This window comes from Phyllostomus hastatus, unplaced genomic scaffold (genome assembly GCF_019186645.2).
Source record: "Phyllostomus hastatus isolate PE091 unplaced genomic scaffold, TTU_PhHast_1.1 phas_scaffold_39, whole genome shotgun sequence".
Classification (NCBI taxonomy): domain Eukaryota; kingdom Metazoa; phylum Chordata; class Mammalia; order Chiroptera; family Phyllostomidae; genus Phyllostomus; species Phyllostomus hastatus.
In genome coordinates this window covers 27,340,482-27,362,085 of record NW_025334028.1, presented here as the reverse complement: position 1 = coordinate 27,362,085, position 21,604 = coordinate 27,340,482, and the positions used below count along the sequence as shown (strand labels likewise).

At 35.2% G+C, this 21,604-nt stretch overlaps 1 protein-coding gene across 2 annotated transcripts in view; it reads right to left on the bottom strand.

Moving 5' to 3' along the window:
* The window catches only part of ARHGEF38 (Rho guanine nucleotide exchange factor 38), a 130,835-nt gene that overhangs the window by 93,198 nt on the left and 16,033 nt on the right, over window positions 1-21,604 (bottom strand). The gene's annotated exons all lie outside the window — the stretch shown is intronic.

Genomic DNA, 21,604 nt, shown 5'->3' with positions numbered 1-21,604 from the left:
GAGAATCTTAAAAGCAGCAAGAGAGAGACACTTAGTTATCTACAAGAGAGCTCCCATTAGAATGTCAGTCTCTTTTCCCAAAAGAAAATCTGTAGGCCAGAAGGAACTGGCACAAAATGTTCAAAGTGATGTAAAGCAAAGAATTATTACAAAGACTATTCTACTCAGCAAGGCCTTCATTTAAAATGGAAGGAAAGATAAAGAGCTTCCCAAACAAGAAAAACCTAAATGAGTTCATCACCACTAAATCAGTATTACAAGAAATCTTAAAGGGACTTTTTTAAGAAGAAAAAAGAATAACATAAAGAATAAAATGTTGCCTTGGCTGGTGTGGCTCAGTGGATTGAGTGCAGGTCTGGGAACCAAAGGGTTGCCAGTTTGATTCCCAGTCAGGGCACAGGCCTGGGTTGCAGGCAAGCTCAGGTCCCCAGGAGGGGGCGCACAAAGGGCAACCACACATTGATGTTTCTCTCCCTCTATTCCTTCCCCTCTGTCTAAAATAAAATTTTAAAAAAGAATAAAATGCCAATGGCTGTGTACCTATCAATAATTACTGTAGAAGTAAATGGAATGAATGCTTTAATCAAAAGCATAGGGTGGCTGAATGGATAAAAAAAAAACTCATGCCTTCATACATATGTTGCCTATAAGAGACCCACTTCAGATTGAAAAACACAGATTGATAGTAAAGGGATAAAAAAAGAAATTTCTTGCAAATAAAAATGAAAGAAACAACTTTGGTAGCAAAAATGTATCACACAAAATAGAGTTTAAACTAAAGGCTATAATAAGAGACAAAAATATATTTCACACTGACAAAGGGATCAATCCAAAAAAAGAGTATAACCCTTACATTTATGCACCCAACATAAGAGCATTCAAATATATAAACCAAATCTTGATGAACATAAAAGGGGGGATCAATAGCACTACAGTCATAGTATAGGACTTTAATACCCCACAGACATCAATGGAGAGGTAGTCCAGACAAAAAATCAACAAGGAAAGAGTGGCCCTAAATGACAACAAGACAAGATAGATTTAATTAATAATTTTAGAGCATTTCACCCAAATAAGCAGAATATATATTCTTTTCAAGTGTATGTGAAATATTTTCTAGGATTGAGCACATGTTAAGACACAAAACAAATCTCATTAAACTTAAAAGTTTGAAATCATATGAAGCATCTTCTCCAACCACAATTGTATAAAACTAGAAAGCAATTACAAGAAGAAAACAGAAAAGCACACAAACGCATGGATGCTAAATAACATGCTATTAAACAATGAGTGGGTTAATAATGAGATCAAGGAAGAAATCAAAAGCTACATTGAGACAAATGAAAATGAACACACAGCAATCCAAAATCAATGGGGCACAGCAAAAGCAGTCCTAAGAGGAAAAATTCTTAGCAATATAGGCTGACCTCAAGAAACAAGAAAAAATTCAATACCTAATCTACCTTTAGACTTAAAGGAACTATATAAAAACAGCAAACAAAGCACAGAGTAGGTAGAAGGAAGGAAATAATAAAGATCAGAGTGGGAATAAATGAAGTAGACTCTAAAAAAATACAAAAGATCAATGAAACCAAGAGCTGGTTCTTTGAAAAATTGAACAAAATTGACAAACTGTTAACCAGACTCATCAGGAAGAAAAGAAAGAGGACCTAGTAAATAAAATCAGAAATGAAAGAAGAGAAGTGTCAACTGACACCATAGGAATACAAAGGATTTTAAGAAAATACTACAAACAGTGATATGCCAACAAATTGGATAATCAGGAAGAAATTATAAATTCCTAGAAGCATACAAGATTTCAAGACTAAATCAAGAAGAAACAGAAAATCTGAACACACTGATTACTACCAATGAAATAGAAATAGTATTTTTTTAAAAACCTCTCAACTAACAAAAGCTCTAGACCAGATAGGTTCACAGGTGAACTTTACCAAACATTAAAGAATTAACAGCTATCTTTCTCAAACTATTTCAACAAATTCAAGAGGAGGGAAGGCTCCCAAGTTCATTTTGCAAAGCCAGAATTACTCTGATTTCAAAGCCAAGCAAAGATATTACAAAAAAATTATAGGCCAATATTTGTGATGAACATAGATACAAAAATCCTCAAATAATCATTAGCAAACTGAATTCAGCAATACATTATAAAGGTCATACACTGTGATCAAGTGGGATTTATTCCTGAGATGCAAGGTTGGCTCAATATTCACAAACCACATACACAAAATGAAATATAGAAATCATGTAAATGGATGTTGGAAAAAACCTTTGACAAAATCCAGCATCCATTACAATAAAAACTCCTGGCAATGTGGGTATTGGGGAAAAGACCACAATATTGTAAAAGCCATATATGACAAACTCACATTTAACATCATCCTTAATTAAGAAAAAAAATGTGTTCTTTAAGGAACAAGAAGAGGTTTTCTACTTTCATCATTTTTGCCAATAGAGTATTGAATGTCCTAGCCACAGCAATTGGACAAGAAAAACTAATAATAGGCATCCAAATTGGAAAGGAAGAAGTACAATTGTCATTATTTGCACATGACATGTTTCTGTATATACAGAACACTAAGAACTGATAAAAATTAAATAAGATACAAAGAAATATTCAGAAATTGGTTGCATTTTTATATACCAATAATAGACTATTAGAAAGAGCAATTAAGAGAATATTCTCACTTAAACTGCATCAAAAATAAAATAAAATAAAATACTTCAGAATAAATTTAACCAAAGAGTTAAAAGATTGGTACTGAGAAACGTATAGGATACTGAAGAAAGAAATTGAAGAGGATACAAATAAATAAAAGTATATATTATGCTCATGGATAAGAGAATTAACATTGTTAAAATATCCATATTACCCAAAGCTATTTACAGATTCACTGAAGTCCTTCTCCAAATACCAATGACATTTTCCATGAAGTAGAATGAATAATTCAAAAATTTATATGAAACCACAAAAAGACTTTGCAGAGCCACAGCAATTGAGAAAGATCAACTTTGGAAGTATCCCCTACCTAATATCAAATGATACTACAAGCTATAGTAATCAAATGACATCATATTTGCATAGAACAGATACATAGATCAACAGAAAAAGTAGAGAGCCCAGAAATAAGCCCATGTCTACATGATTGATTAACATAAAACAAAGAAGGCCAGAATACACAATGGGGTGAGAAAGTCCATTCATTAAATGGTGTTGGGAAAACTGAACACATATGTGCAAAAAAAAAAAAAATGAAACAACCACCTTCTTGTACCATATACAAGAACAAACTCAAAATAGAGTAAAAACTAAATGTAAGACCTGCAATCATAAAACTCCTAGAAGAAAACATAGAAAATTCTCTGACATTGCTCTTACTAATATATTTTTTTCTAATACATAATCTCCATGGGCATGGGAAACAAAACAAAACAAAACAAAAACAAATTGGACCACATCAAACTAAAGTTTTTTACAACAAAGTAAACCATCAATGAAACAAAACAACTATTTACTGAATGGAAGAAGATATATTCAATACTCATAAAGAAGACATACAGCTCAACAACCCCCCCAACAATCCTATTAATAAATGAGCAGGAGACTTGAATAAACACTTCCTCAAAGAGGACATACAGATAGCCAAGAGACATATGAAAGCTGCTCAATGCCACTAATTATCAGAGAAATGCAGGTTAAAACCACAATGAGATATCACCTCACACCTGTCAGAATGGTATTGTCAATAAATCAACAAACTAATGTTGGAGAGGACTTGAAAGAAAGGGAATCCTATACACTGCTGGTGGGATTGTGAATCAGTGCCACTACTATGGTAAACAGTGTGGAGATTACTCAAAAAATTAAAAATAGAAATGCCTTATGACCCAGCAATTCTACTTCTGGGACAGACTATTTCTACTTCTACACAGGTGGGCAAAAGTAAGTTAAATTACCAACCATCATTACCTACAAGAAAAATCATAAGTAAGGATACAAAATAATAAGAAGACAAATAATAGACATAAATAATATAACAATTAATAAATAAATGGTAATATAAGAATAAACTCTGTGTTTTGTGTAGTCACAACTCTAAACCTATTTTTGCTCACTCCTGTATATCCAAAGAAATTCAAAATACTAATTCTAAAAGATATATGCACCTCTTTGTTCATTGCATTGTTATTTATAATGGTCAAGATACAGGAGCAACCCATGTACCCATCAATAGATGATTGGATTAAGAAAATGTGGTGCATATATACAATGGATATTACCTAGCTGTAAAAATGAACAAAATCCAACCATTTGCAGCAACATGGATGAACCTAGAAGGTAGTATGCTAAGTGAATTAGGTCAGAAAGAGAAGGATAAATAAATACCATATGATTACACTTACATGTGGAATCTAAAGGACAGAATAAATGAACAAAAAAAACCCCAGAAACAGACTCATAGATATAGTGAACAAACTGAAGAGTGAAAAAGGTGAAGGCAGTAAGAAATTACAAAATGGAAACAGGATTATAAAATGCAGTATAGGCTATATGGTCAACAATATTGTAATAACTATGTATGGTGCCAGGTGGGAACTAGAATCATCAGGAAGATCAATTTGTAAATTATCAAATTGCTTAACCACTAGGCTGTATACCTGAAACAAATATAAAATAAAATTTAAATCTAAGATAAAATCCCAGTGAAAAAATTGGATCTGTGGCTGTCTGGGGCTGAGGATCAGAGCTGACTGCAGAATCACAAGAAAACCTAGGGTATTGGCAACATTCCTGTGTATTGATTGTGGTGGTGTGTACACCACTGAGTACAATTACAAAATTCAAACTCTACATGCCACTGGGTGAATTGTATTATATTTAAATTATACCACAATAGACTGTGGAGGAGAAATTCATAAGGCAAATACTGTTTTCTAACAAATAACCAAATAATAGGAACGTTCTCAGTTTTAAATAAATGATGCATTTCCAGCAGAGCAAACAACAACAACAAAAAAAAGACAAGCAAAGCAAAGCAAAGGCCAACTTTTCATCCTCAGAATGAAGCCTGAAGATATCTTTGCGGGAGGGTGGCGCCTGAAAGCCTCCAGTGGCCATTAGGCTAAGATCACTTCTGCTAACACCATATCCTGCCTCTTAGGCCTTGACCATTTGTCCGACTCCTGGATCTCTGCAATCTCTCCAATCACTTATGCTCAGAGAGACTGCTGGGCTTGGGAACAAATTTCTGAACATCAGGGATGCACATATCTAGACATGAGTGGTCCTGATTCACATTTCTATTACTGATGTGCGTTCTCTGGTTTCTGTAACTGGAATTCTTGATCACTGTGGTAGGCAGAATCATGCCCACCCCCCCACCCCCCGGAGGATGTCCACATTCTGATCCTCAGACTGGTGACTGTGTTACCTTACATAGCAAAACAGACTGCCGGTGTGGTTAGGGTTATAGACTCTCAGATCGGGAGACTATCCTGGGTCATCCAAGGGGACCCAATTGGATCACACTAGCCCTTAAAAGAAGAAGGGGATAGTGGAGAACAGGGAAGATGAAAAGTGAGAGGGACTGAGCCCACCATTTTTTTGTTGTGAAGGTAGAGGAAGGAAGCTAAGAGCCACGGAACACCAGAAGCCTTTGGAAGCTGAAAGCAGCCTTTGGCTGCTAGCCAGCAAGGAAGTAGGTTCCCACAGCCAGAAAGAGTGGGGAATGGACTCTCCCCCTTGATCCTCTAGAAAGGAGCACAATGACACTTTGGTTCAACCTACACTTTGCTTTCTGCTTGTGAGACTCTAAACAGAGACCCAGGCAAGCCCTCTAGGCTTCTGACCTGTGGAAACTGTGAGATAATAGATTTGTGTGATTTTAAACACTGAGTTGTGGTGATTTGTTACAGCAGTAATAAGAAGCTAATATCCCCACACATTGAAGAGATTGCCAGTTGGACATTTCCCTTCAATATACTTTTTGTTTTTGTTCAATGTTTTGGATCCCTGTATAGGCATCCCCCCCCCCGACCCCCGCCGGCAAAATCACACTTAGAATATCAGTGCAGGGTTGGGTGAAAGTTTTCAATTAGATAAACAATAAACCAGGTACTCCTTGTGGTCTGATGCATTAGCACCTTGAATTTAATAGTTTCCTAAGCAGCCACACAATAGCTGCAGTGGCAGTTCCAGTTGTGGCAGTGTATCTGAGGGCAATGGCAGTGACAGTAGGGAACAGAAGGAATCACCACTGTGAAAGAAGGCAGGCCACTCAAGGTATATTTCATGAGTCATGAGAAAGGAATCTCAACCTGCCTGATAGAGATCCAGAGACACATAAATATGCCAGATAAAGCATTCTGAAAAAATTTAAAGGAATGATGAGCCTTCAAAAATGTGTAAGAAATCCTTTAAGGGCAGGTAGCATACTCTGAATGTGGTCCATGCAGTTAAGTGAAGCTGAAATCAACCATGTTTCTGGAGGCATCAGCAGACACTGGTAGACTAGGGAGATGGGAGCTTCAAGTGCCTGCAATGCGGAGACAGAACATGGTAGAGACAGGACCTGGTAGAGACAGGACCTGGGCAAGGTCTCTAAGTGCCAAGGAGCCTATTAGAGAAAGAGCCTAAGGGAGGAGCAGGAAAGAAAACACACCCAAAGAAAGGTGAACTAGTAAAAATAATGTTCCAAAGGGAGAGACATTAAAAAAAATTGTATGTCTCAGCCATGTCTCTGGGTGGTAATAGAAAAAAGGGCAGGTGGAGGCTGTTAATTCTGGGACACTAATTGTCTCTCCTGTGGGATTGGGAACTGAATTCACTGAACATGCGACAAATAATTATTAAGGTCCTCCTGTGAGCCTCAAAGTGTTGTAGAAGCTGGGAGTACAGCAGTTTAAAAAACATGAATAACAAATACCTTTCCTCATGGAACTTAAATTATTGTGGGGGAATAAGAACATGAATAAAATGAATGTTATTTCGTGTATTAACAGGTGATAAGTGAGTGGTATGGAGAAAAATAAAGCTGTGAGAGTTACTAGGACGTGCTCAAAAGGAGAGCAATCTTAAATGACAGGGAAGTCCTCAAATTAAAGACTTGAAATGTGAGAAAAAGTCTTGCAGAAGAACCAGCTAGTGGAAAGCTTTTTTTTAAAAAAAGATTTTATTTATTTATTTTTAGAGAGGGAAGGGAGGGAGAAAGAGAGAGAGAGAGAAACATCAATGTGCAGTTGCTGGGGGCCGTGGCCTGCAACCCAGGCATGTGCCCCGACTGGGAATCGAACCTGCAATGCTTTGGTTAGTGGAAAGCTTTAAGATGAGGATGTGTGTGGCCTATTCAAGGATCAGGAAAGAGGCCAGTGTGGCTGTGGTGTGAGGTACAGTGGGGAAGAGGACAGGAGGAGTCAAGGGGACCAGAGAGGCAGGCAGCTCAGGAGACCTCGTGGAGGTCTGTAAGTAATTTAAACATTTAAGCATCTTCATAGTATGGCAGAAAAGGCAAAGGCATTGATGAATGATTGATGTTTTCAAATGAAAAATACACGTTAAAATTTTAAGGCCAACCATAAAAATAATAGAAATAGTATGTAAATTTTCAAAACCAATAGAGACAAAAATATAATGAAGGGGGGGAAAATCAAAAGAAGGAAAAATGGAAAGAGAGGAACAAATACTACGTAGGAGATCCAAATATATTGAGTAATCATAATGAATTAAATGACCAGATTACCAAGCTGAATTAAATAAAAGCTATGTGCTATTTACAAGTGAGTGAACATAAACGCATAGAAAGTTTTAAAGTAAAAAGTAAAAAAAATATACTAAGCAAATACTAATTTTAAAAAAGGGTGAGAAACTTTTTATATCAGACAAAAGAAACTTTAAGGCAAAAGTAAAAGTAGACAGTATATAATAATAAATTGTCGACCCAGAAGAGAAAAAAGTTTTGTGTGTTGAATAACATTGTTTCAAATGTGAAACAAAAAGTGAGAGTTATAAGCAGAATTTAACAAATTTTCCATAATAATGCAATTGTAGATGTAACAGATATAAAAATTGGCACTCAATAATTAGAAATTTCACATTCTCTTTAAAGATACATGTAACATTTATGAAAATACACCATATTTTAGGCCATAAAATTTAAAAAAATCAAGGATTCAAGATAATAGCAGCCTGGTGAAAGCTAAACAAGTTTGTTACCACAAAATCAGTATTCCAACAAGTGTTAAAGGGCTTGTTTTAAGAAGAAGAAAAGAAAATAGAAACAAAACCCAGAAAAATAGTTAAAAAAATAACATGGCAATAAATCTGTATCTGTGAGTAATCACTTTAAATGTAAATGGCTTAAATGTTCCAATCAAAAAACATAGGTTAGCTGAATAGATAAGAAAACAAGTTACATATATATATATGTATATATATGTGTATATATATGTAAACACACACACACACACACATACACTGTCTTCAAGAGACCCCTCCAGAACAAAAGACACACGCAGACTAAAAGTAAAGAAATGGAAAAAGATATTTCATGGAAATGAAAAGAACAACAAAAGCTGAGGTAGCAATACTTATATCCAACAAAATATACTCTACAATGAGGCTATAACAAGAGACAAAGGACACTATAAAATGATAAAGGGAAAAACCCAACAAAATGATATAACCCTAGTAAACATGTATGCACCCAACATAGGAGCACCTAACTATGTAAAGCAAATCTTGACAGGGAAAGGGAAAGATTGACAGAAATACAATCATAGTGGAGATTTTAACACCCCATTATCTTCAATAGATAGAACTTTCTGACAGAAAACCAACAAGGAGATGATGATGGCCTTAAATGATGCACTAGATCAAATGGATTTAATTGATATCTTCGGAGCATTTCACCCCAAACAATAGAATATACTTTTTTAGAAGTACATATGGAATGTTTTCTAGGATAGACCACATGTTAGGACACAAAACAAGTCTCAATAAGTTTAAGAAGATTGAAATCATATCAAGCATCCTCTCTGATATAATGGTAGGAAACTAGAAATCAATCACAAGAAGAAAAATACCGAACTGAAAAATACACAAAGACATAAGAGCTTAATAATATATTATTAAACAATGAATGAATTAATAATGAGATCATGGAAGAAATCAAAAATTACCTTGAGACAAATGAAAATGAGGGCACAACAACCCAAAATCTGTGGGACACTGGAAAAGCAGTCCTAAGAGGGAAAGTCATAGCATTACAGGCCTACCTCAAGAAACAAACAAACAAAAACTCACGTAAACAGTAGGAAAAAAATAACAAAGCCCAAAGTGAGTAGAAGGGAGGAAATAATAAAAATCAGAGCAAAAAATAAATGAAATAGAGCCTCAAAAACAATACAAAAGATTAATGAATCTAAACTGGTTTTTTAAGAAGATAACAAGATTGACAAAACTTTAACCAGATTCATCTGAAAAAAAAAAGAGAAAGGACCAAAATAAATAAAAGCAGATATGAAAAGGGAGAAATAACAACTGGCACCAAAGAAATACAACCGATTTTTTAAAAATATATTACAAACAACAATTTGTTAACAAACTGGACAGCCAGGACCAAGTGGATAAATGCCTAGAAACATACAATCTTCCAAAACTAGATCAGGAAGAACCAGATAATTTGAATAGGCAAATTACAGCTAGTGGAATTGAAACAGTAATTTCAAAAAAAAAGCACTCCAAAAAACAAAAGCCCTGGACTGGATAGCTTCACAGATAATTTATATGAAATATTCCAAGAAGAACTAAGACCTGTCCTCTCAAACTATTGAAAAACTTCAAGAGGAGGGAAGACTCCCAAGCTCATTTTATGAGACCATTATTATCCTACTACCAAAACCAAACAAAGACACAAAAATATAGGCCAATATTCCTGATGAACATAGATGCTAAAATCCTCAACAAAATATTAGCAAATCGAATACAGCAATATATCAAAAAGATCATATATCATAAAATAATAGGATTTATTCTGAGTACACAAGGTTGGAATAATATTTGCAAATCAATAAATGTTATATACCACATAAACAAAATAAAAAACAAAACCCATATGATCATATTAGTAGATGCAGAAAAAGTGTTTGATAAAATTTACCACCGATTTATGATAAAAAACTCTTGGCAAAGTGGGAATTGAGGGAACATTCCTCAACATAATAAAAGCCGTACATGACAAAACCACTGTCAGCATCATACTCAATGAGCAAAAACTACAAGCATTCCCCTTAAAATTGGGGACAAGATAGGGAAGTCTGCTTTCACCTCTGTCTTGAACATAATACTGGAAATCCTAGCCACAGCAATCAAAGTAGAAAAAGAAATAAAGGGCATCTGAATTGGAAAGGAAAAAGTATAACTATCTTTATTTGCAGATGACATGATACTGTATATAGAGAACCCCAAAGATTCCACCAAGAAACTACTAGATTGATAAATGCATTCAGTGAAGTAGCAGGATAAAAAATTAGTATCCAGAAATTAATTGCATTTTTACATGCCAGTAATGAACTATCAGATAGGGAAATTAAGAAAACAATCCCATTTCACAATTGCTTCAAAAAAGAATAAAATACCTAAGAGTAAAATTAAGCAAGAATTTTAAAAAACCTGTACTTGGAAAATATAAGACACTAAAGAAAGAAATTAAAGATACAAATAAGTGGAAGCATATACCCTGTTCATAAGAAGAATTAACATCATTAAAATGCCTATACTACCCAAAACAACCTATATGTTCAATGTAATCTCTATTAAGATTCCAATGACATATTTCACAGAATTAGAACAAATATTTCAAAAATGTATATGGAACCACAAAAGGCCCCACATAGCAACAGCAATCCTGAGAAAAAGAACAAAGTTGGAGGAATCATGCTACCTAATATCAAACTATACTATAAGGCCATAGTAATCAAAACAGTCTGGGACTGGCATAAAAACAGACACATAGATCTGTGGAACAGAACAGAGAACCAAGACATACACCCACACCTTTATAGTCAATTAATATTCAAAGGAGGAAGCAAGCACATATAATGGACTAAAGATAGTTTATTCAATAAATGGTGTTGGGAAAATTGGACAGATACATGCAGAAAAATGAAACTAGACCACCTTCTTATACTACACACAAGAATAAATTCAAAATGGATCAAAGAGTTAAATGTTAGGCCCAAAACAATAAAAATCCCAAAAGAAAACAGGCAGCAAAGTCTTGGACACTAATCATAACTTTTTTTTATCAGATGTATCTCCCCAGGCAAGGGAAACAAAAGAAAAAATAAACAAATTTGACTACATCAAATTAAAAAGTTTTTGCACAGCAAAGGAAACCATCAATAAAATGAAAAGACAACCCACTGAATTGGAGAACATATTTGCCAATGACATATCTAATAAGGGGTTAATATCCAAAATGTATAAAAAACTTATATAACTCAACACCAAAACAACCAAAAATCCAAGTAAAAAATGGGCAAAAAAACCTGAATATATACTTCTCTGAAAAGGACATACAGATGGCCAATAAACATATGAAAAGATGCTCAATGTCTCTAATCATTAGAGAAATGCAAATGAGATATCACATCACACCTCAGAATGGCTATCATCAGTAACTCAAAAAACAATAAATGCTGGAGAGGATGTGGAAAAAGGGAAACCCTTCTGCACTGTTGGTTGTAATGCAGACTGGTGCAGCCGCTGTGAAAAGCAGTATGGAGATACCTTAAAAATTAGTAATGGAACTGGTTTATGACCCAGTGACTCCACTTCTGGGAATTTATCCAAAAGAGAAACTTGAAACAATAATTCAAAAGAACATATGCACTCCTATATTCATTGCAGCATTATTTACAATAGCCAAGATTTGACATCATCTCAAGGGCCCATCAGGAGATGACTGGATTAGACAGCTTTGGTACATTTACACAATGGAACCACTCAGCCGTAAGAAAGAAGAAAGTTTTACCCTTTGCGGCAGTGTGGATGGACCTGGAGAACATTATGTTAAGAGAAATAAGCCAGTCAGAGAAAGGCAAATACCATATTATTTCACTCACATGTAGAGTCTAATTAACAACCTGAAGTAGCAACATATACAGAGTCATAGAGAACAGGCTCACAGCTTTGGGGGAGGGGTTGGGAGGGATCAAGGAAAAAAGAAAAAGGACTCATGGACTTGGACAACAGTGTGGTGATTGTGGGCAGGGGTGGGTGAGATGGAAGAGGGTATGAGGGTGATAAATAGTAATGGAAAAATATAATAAATATAAGCTATTAAAATCTTTCAAAGAATCAGTATATGAGTCACAACTAAATACTATTACATTAGAAATAAATAACAAAAATAAAACATAAAGGCTCATTTGTTTTAGAAAAAATTTCTAAATAACTAATGGGGAATAGAACAAATCACATACACAGAAGACATTTAGTCTGAAGAAAAATACTACACACATATGTAGTGTAGCTAAAGCATTTCTTACAGAACATTCAGCATTATATTTATATATAAGAAAAAAAGCCAGACTGAAAATTAATGATGTAGGAATCTAATGAAAAAAATAAAATAGAAAAGTAGGAAAAAGCAATAAACTAAAAGAAAATTAAGAACAAAACTTAATGAAATTAAATAGAACTTCAACTCAGGCTTCAAATAATTTCCACAGATAAAGTATAAGGAACATGAGATATTTCACACACACACACACAATGTCCTAAAACACACAAAGAAAGAAGGTGTCACAAGTCAGAAATGGGCAAGACATAGCACAATTATACCCACAAAGTCTTAAGAAATTGCAATTATTAGATAGATATTAAAAAGTATACTCAATACATCTAAGGAAACAAAGAATGGTTTGAAATTTTAAGCAAGATACAAGAAGCCATAAAAATGACCAAGTAGATTTAAAAAATAACTAAAATACAACTTTGACAAATAAAACTCATAATAATTAAACATTTCAACCTAGTGAAATAAAAAACTCAATAGAAGGGTAAAATAGTAAATTATACAAAGCTGAAGGAATTAATAGAGTCAAATAAATTACACAGAATGCAACAAAAAGAAGTGAAGATGTAAAATATGCAACATAGGTTAGGAGACTTAGAGAATTGAATGAGAAAGTCTAACAAGTGTTTAATTAGAGTTCTACAAGGTACAATAGAGAATGTAAGGAAGAGGTAATATTTGAAGCATTAATAGCTTGGGATTTTTCAGAATTTTTGAAAGACACTAATCCTCAGAATTAAAAATTATAATGAATTCCAAACAAGATAGAAAAAGTTAGAAAAGCACATCCAGACATAGCATTTTAAAATTTTAATACAATAAAAATAAATAGAAGATTTTAGGACTAGGCAATAGAAAGAACAAGTTACCCACAGAGAAGTAACAATTAGATTCATGCCTGCCTTCTCAACAGCATCCACAGAAGCCACTTGGATAGATGAATGAATAATTACCTTCAGAGGTCTGAGAGAACATAACTGCCACCCTAGAACTGCATGCCTAGAAAATCTTTCTCAAAAATGATGGGAAAATAAATACAGTTTTAGAAAAATAAGTTTACTATCAGAAGATCCTCATTAAATGTACAGTCCACCCTTGAACAATGTGGGGGTGAGAGGTGCCAACCACCCTTGCAGTCAGAAATCTGTGTGTAAGTTTTGACTCCCCTAAACTTAGCTGCGTTTGGTTCCAGGACCCTGTGGGGCTAAATTCCTTGGATGCTGAAGTCCCTGTATAAAATGTGGCAGATCAATGCATACAATTGACCCCCAAACAGCAATCAAAAATAATACAGGTTTTGGCCCTGCCTGGGTGGCTCATTTGGTTAGAGTGTCATCCTGAAGCGCCAAGGTTGCAGGTTCCATCCTGGGTCAGAGCACATACGAGAATCACCAGTGAATGCATAAATAAGTGGAACAACATCTCTCTCTCTCTCTTTCCCTTTCTCTCATATCAATAAATTAAAAAATTAGAAAATTACAGAGGCTTTTACTGAAAAATTCTGCTTATAAGTGAACCTGTATAATTCAGACCTGTTCTTCAAGGATCAGCTGTAATTCTAAAGGATGTACCTACCCTAGAGGGCAAATGATACCAAACAGAGATTGAAATTTCTTATGTGTAACATGTGATGTTAGGAGACATTGAAATGATATATAAAAATTCTGAGAGAAACAGATTTTTATTATCTTTTATATTTTAGAATAGAAGACTACCACTTCCAAATATAAGAGAAAGTAGGCCTTGTCATCTTTCTGAAGACAGTACCTAGTGAGAATTCTGGTAAATATATAGGATCCAAACATCTCTGGATAGTGAATGACCAGATGCATAAGAAGCAGTGGCAGAGACTCCTTCTGTCCAAACTCTTAACAAAAACATTGAATAAATAACAGGATCCTGCTCAAAAGTTTAGAAATCTCAGAGCTTTGAGCATAAGAGCTTCTGGAGGGGCAAGGATAGGCAAATATTCACTGCCATGCCTAAGAAAGAAACAGGGGCTTGGAGGAGCTTAGAGGAAAGGCCATAGACCACCCATTCCTTCTGCTGCCTAAGAGGATCTGATGTAACTGGAGGAAGGGAGATGAAGGTGAGGAATTAGAGCTGGTATTTTACAGAGGCAGAACTAATGCCGGAGATAGAAGAGAACTTCAGTCCATATGAACCTAATGACACTGTGAAACAGATGCAAATAGAACAGACATACAAAGTCCTTCTGAATCTATTACATATTTTTCCCCAAATTTTAACATGTATTATAGTAGCTAAAAAAAAGAGAAGAAAGTTTCAATGTCAGAAGCAAGCCATGTTTTAAAATTCAAAATGGTTTTGAATTGGGTTTGGAGTGCAAGACAACTTAAACAAAAGAGACCTTCTCTTCTTAAAAAAAAAAGAAGAAGAAGCCTTATGGGAGTTTTAAAAATCACATGGAAAGGAAAGCTTAAAAATGAGGAGTTGAAGTATAAATAGAGTAAACAACATAACTGAATACATCTTTGTTCCAAATTTTATCCCGGTGATGGAATGACCTTCCCAGTTAATTACATCCTTGCGTCCTTCGGGCTGCGGGCTATAGATCATGCGCTGCACACATGACTAATGCGCTTTCGCTCGGCGTCTTTCTATCAGGCACCACATGTCTGCCGCATCTAATTTCCAGGGAAAAATGTTATTTCAAGGTAATGTGTATAATAAAAATGTTCTCTTGGTGTCACAACAATATTATTTCTCTTCTGACAGCATTGTTAGAATAATATCCACATTGATTAATACTCACCTGCCAACTCAAATAGGGACATATGTTGTGGATAAGAATAGGCATGCATGCCTTCTCACTCTCATAAAACATAAAGGCTCAAGTGGCTTCTTGATGGAATTCAACAAAAAAGATCAAATATATTGCTACAGAAGCAGGAGCTTATCCTAAGACTATGATTCTCATTTCAGTAATTTTGGTAATAATGTTTTTTTCTTATAGAAAAATATGTTCCCCCTGCCCCTGTTTTTACAGTGGTAAAATATACCCAACATAAAATTTGCCATGTTAGCTATTTTTAATTGTATAGTTCATCAGCATTTAGTATATTTACACTGTTGTGCAGCCATCACAACTATCCATCTCCAAACTGTTTTCATCTTTGCATACTAAAATTTCACATCCATTAAATACTAACTCTGTTTCCTCTTCTCCCCAGCCCCTGGCATCCACCATTCTACTCTTTGTCTCTATGAATTCGGCTACTCTAGGTACTTTGTCACCTAAGTGAAATCAGAATATATGTCCTTCTGTGACTGGCTGGTTTCTCTCAAGGTTCATCATTGTATGTGACAGAATTTCCTTCCTTTTAAAGGCTAAGTAATATTTCATTGTATGGATATACCACTTTTGCTTATAGATGCACATATTCTTAAAATTATTTTCATATTAAAGCATTATACACTATAACTGCAATTCTGGTGATTACAATATATTGTGATAGCCTATAGTAAAATCAACATTATCAAGTATCTATTATGTACCATTTTTTAAAATGAAATATGTTATTTTTAGCAGCGATTTTCACCTGGTGTGCCACAAGAATTTTTAAAACTTGCAATACCTGACTATTTAGTCAGGGGCACTGACCTCTTTTCCCTTAGATTGTCAAATGAAAAAAAAAAGCCAACAGCCAACACAACCATAGCCATCTGATGTGAATGAATCAAAATTATATCTATTTTTGTCAGATAAGAAAAAATATATATTCCGGTGTGCTGCTGCCTTTTAGTAGTTAGTTTTTGTGTACCACGAGATGAAAAAGGTTGAAAATTGCTGATCTGTAGTTTTTGTCACAACACTAAAAATGAGATACGACTCTAATTTTAGAGATGAGGAAACTGAACACAACAAATGTGAGTAAAACTTATCTGGAGACTCACACAGTATGCAGACAGCTGGGACCCAAGCCAGGTGTGCTTAGCTCTGAGGCCTGGGCTCGCTCCTCTCCACCCCCTGACTGCGTAGGCTGTGATCAGGGGACACTGTGTTATGTGTAGTGTAATCATGCTGGACAGGCAGGTGCCCACTTTAATCCTGACCCTGCCACTGCCCAGCTGTGTGCCCATGATCAAATCATCTGGTTTCACTATGTTGCTTCATCTGTAGAAGGGGATTAGGAACGACAGTGATGGTGATGACAGTAAGAGCTATCATTTTTCAGTACTCACTTTGTGTGATCACTAAAAAATTGAGCTGGTCTTACATTAGCTCTTGGATCCTCATGAAAACACTACAAGGTAGCTATTTCATTTACACACAAAGAAACTGAAATACACAGATATTTAAGCTCAAGGTCATACCACAGTAAACAGATTCAAAATGGAGCCAGTCTGGCCCCTAAACTTGCATTTTGACCAGTACTCACTGCTGGAAGGTGGTGAGAGCTGGAAAAAAAAAAAAGCATGCAAATTGCTTAATGCAGTGTCTGACACACAGAAACCTCTAAAAAAATGTCAGTCCTTATTTTTAAGGCCATGATTCACTTGCCATTTTTCTATATCTGGTTCTGAATGGCTGCACCTGCTTTTCCTCTTTCTTCCCTTGGAACATTTCCAAGGGTGGGGGGAGAGAATGAGCAGCCACCACAAAATTGCCCTCCTCAGGTCTGGACCTGCTCTAAGAAAAAGCAGAAAACAGCAAGGACTTCTACAAAGTCATTTCAATACCAGGCTGAATTAAGATGAGAAGGGGATATCGCTCTTGCATGCTGTTTGGCATAATATAAAGCCCTGAATTTTAAAAAATTTGATTCTCTCCCATTTACCCGGAAGCTAAATCACCAAAGCAAATAAGTTTCTGAGAAATTCACTGAAAATGTTGTGCTTCTCGCTGAAAGAGCAAGAAGATAACTAAAATATTATATATGTCCTGCTAACATACACAGCTTATTATTATGTATTTTTAAAATTCTAGATTTCTTCCTTATTTAATGGTCACTAGATATTATTTATTAGTGACTATCAATAAATAATCAAATTTTGATTTCTATAATTATATTAAAATCTCACTTGTATCTTAATAAATAAGAGAGTTAAAGCTTTCATATACCAAGCTTATGGTTTGGCTTAATGCCTTGCTTAACAGCATCCACCCTTACACCCATCCCCCCCATTACCTGCAAAACTAGGCAGGCGCACACACACCACTCAACACTTATTTATTGAGCAACCTGAAAAACTACTTGACTGTGGAGAACACAAGTGTAATATAGTGTAAAATATATATATTTTTTCTGATCTGGCCTTGAGCTAATTCATAATTTCATTACAACCACAGATATGTTTATAATTAAATAAGAATCAAAAATATCAGAATTTTAAGTTTATAAATTCTATAGTTTTTAGAGTTAAAGAAACCTCATATCTAATGTAACATCAATTTCTAAAAGTTTGTACTGGGTTTCAGCTGGTGCTATGGTTTATGTTGGGCATAGAGTAATGAATAAAATAACAGTCCTGACAGGTAAGAAAGGTGCATGCTAGAGGCAAAGATACGTTATTAAAGCCACGGGATAAATCAGTACTTTCATTCCCTTCCTAAGGTGTTCCAACTGGTAGCTATATACTTATCCACTTAGTGATTAAGTTGCACGTTTTCCAAGAATTAGTTGTGTTCAACAGCAAACTTGATTATGCCAGTAACGCTTCTTATTGTAACTACATTAACTTAATTAAACTCCTGTTCATTAATATTTCCATGAAAACTGCTTTAATGTTTCTGAGATGATCTGATAAAATCAAGTAGCCAAAGTGCTGTTCTATTAGGAGCTGAATGAGAGAACCATAAAAGATTGAAGAGAAAATTATTCTAGAAAGAGCTCTAATCAAATTGTTTCATAATTTAAAATATGAATCAGTATTTAAAACTAGTGTACAAATACATACAATAAACTGTGACCTAAACTTAGCATAGCACAGCCTCGAGGTCAGGCTCCCTGGGGAAGTGACACCTAAATGAACTCTGAAAGAGCGACAGCCATCAGGGAGGAGGGAGAGCGCTCTGAGCTGAGGAAGCAGCACGCCGAAGGCTTGGTGGTGAAAAAGGTTTGAGAAAGGTGTAGTGTGACTGAAGTACAAAGGTGAGAGCATGTGGTAAGGGCAAGAGTCTAGGAAAATGATCAGGATTCAGGTTGTGGAGGCATAATTTAGAAATCTAGAGTTTTTTAAACAACAGGAAAGCAATGAGGAAATTTTAAACAAGAGTGGCATGGTCAGATTCTCTTCCTATAATCGTGTTGTTCTGTAGAACCAGATTTCATGGAAGTGGGTGGAAAGCAAGCCAGAAGGCAAGGAGACAGTGAAGTGGCCATGACTGTGCACAGTCTAGTCACAAGGAAAAGTTAAGCTTAGTCTAGTTGCCAAGAAGATAGAGGGAACTAATCAGATCAAGAAAAATTTAGGAGACAAAATTAGCATGAACAATCAGTGTAACTGGTAAAGGATATCGCAAGTCAAAGCTGACTCTCAGATTTTTGACTTTTAACAGAGTGGTGCCATTTAAAGAAATACGGAACAATGGGAAACAGCAGATAGAGGAGATTAGGTGACAAGGTCTACCCAGTTCCATCTCATTGGATAAAAGAGGAAGCTAATTTCTAGAGAAGGTCAAATCTTTTAGCTTAAGTAAAAGAGTCAGAAATTGAGTTTGGGTTTGACGAGGACCCTCTGCCTATGCTATCCGTCCCCTTTTAACCATATAGTATAAACACTACCCATTATTCTATTTAGAGTTTTATTCCAGACAGATTGTTACCAAATACTCAGATATGATTATAAATGTTCTTTCATCCCTGCCCATGCCACATTTCATGCCTACCCTCCATAAACCTAAAAACCTTGGCTTAGCATTGCACTGAACCCTACTGACTCAAGTTTCACAAGGTAAAATCTTTTATCAGTTTCAGTGGAAAACCGACCCACAGAAAGATGAATGGAACAGGCCTTCTGTGAAGTAGGTTGAAAGTAATTGCATGTCAGACAGGTTTGGCAAGGAGCCAGTAAAGTATTAAATGAAATATGAAGGAGCAGATCCTCCTCTGCTCTGAATTTGAAAGCTCAAACTCTGGGGCAGGGAAATATTTTATCTTTGTTCGAAGGGCGTGTGATTTATTTCCTCTGACTGTTAATTGCTGCAGAAAGTAGAGAAGTGGGTTACAAAAAGGAATTCAACAAAGCTTACCTGGCTTGAAAATAGTTAATTTTTTAATTGGTTTGAAATTACAGGCTCCTGTAGTGATTGGCATAGTGGATCCAAAACAAGTAGGAGTTAAATAAATGGATCTTTCTGGAAATGCCTTTATTTAAAATCTTTAGCAGAAGAAGATGCATGAACAAAGATAAATGTAAAGCCCTGAATAGAACAGTGACTTTATTGGCAAAGTCTTTGTATTTAATATTTTTGTTGTAACTGTTCTATTGTTGAGAAGACAAAATTTTTGACTGTATAAAAAGTCAAAACCCCTACCCTGATTTTATTCATTTATTCACTTACTCAACAAATATTTTGTGCCAGGCATTGTTCTAAATCACTCGTTCTTAACCAGCAACTTTGCTCCCTACACTGCTCCCCACAAGGATGTTTGGCAGTGTCTGGAGTGATTTGGGGTTGTCATAGTTGGGGGCAGAGCTGCAGCTGGTATTTAGTGGGTAGGAGTGAAGGGTGCTGCTGACATGCTCCAATGTACAGAACAATACCCTGCAACACAGAATTATCTAGCCTGAAATATCTGTGGAGTGATATTGACAAATCCTCTTCTGAATGCTAGCCATATAACAATGAAAAAAACAAAGAAAAACTTTAGCTTCCATAAAACTTATATTTTAGTGACAGAAGAGAAACAATAAACTGATTAATAAGGAAATATATAGCATGCCAGACAGTGATAAAGCACTATGGAAAAAAATGAAGCAGGTGGTAGTTAATGGTTGCTACCATGTATAGAGAAGTCAGGGAAGGCTTCACTAACAAGGTGACTTTTCAGCAGAACCTAGAGAGAAGCAAGTCACGTTTAGGGTGGGATAAGGACTGATCCTATCATTGCCTTCATTAATACAGCAGTTGCCAATCAGGCATGAACTTAGGGTAAAAACAAATTTGTTCACAAATTTTCTGAGACTTATTGTTTTGTCCCTCTATGTTTTCTCACCAAAAGTGTAATGCTGGCTTAGATACAGGAATAGAGCATTCTCCAACTTTTATCTACTTTAGACAAATGAGAAACAAGGTTGTCTTTCTTCACAAACAATAAAAATGGTCTCTTTTAATTTAACTTAATCAACCACTGCAGGACACAGGCTCCAAAGAGCATTCACAAACAGTGAGCCAGTCACTGTGTATTCAGTATACATGAATGTAGTTTAGAAGTGTGTTGTATAAGAGCACAGGGTATACACAGTGAATATATGAATAGGATCTTATTACACATGATGTAATCTGGGGATAGTAAAAGTGATCAGGGTTTAAACACAAACATAGACATGGAGGCTATTTTGAAAATAAAATCATATTGTGGTTTGAATGCTTGGAATGATTATTTTTATTGATGTTAATTTGTATATAACTTATAGGAATATACAACAAATAAAATTGTAGGACATAAATTTCTCTGATAGTTTTATCCCAAATTAAAATCGTATTTGATTAACGATTCATTAAAAGAAAGTTTTAACTACAGTTATATGTTGATTGTATGCTACATATGAAAAATCAAATCCACAAAAAATTTCACTTGCAACTGTGATGTAATAAAATACACACAAAGACACAGGGGCTAAATAGCATGGTATTAAACAATGAATGAGTCAACAATGAGATCAAGGAAGAAATCAAAAGGTACCTCAAAATAAATGAACATAAAAACACAATGACCCCAAAATCCATGGGACGAATAAACGCAGTCCTAGGAGGGAAATTCAAGCATTACAGGCCTATCTCAAGAAACAAGTAAGAGCTCAAATAAACATCTAACTTC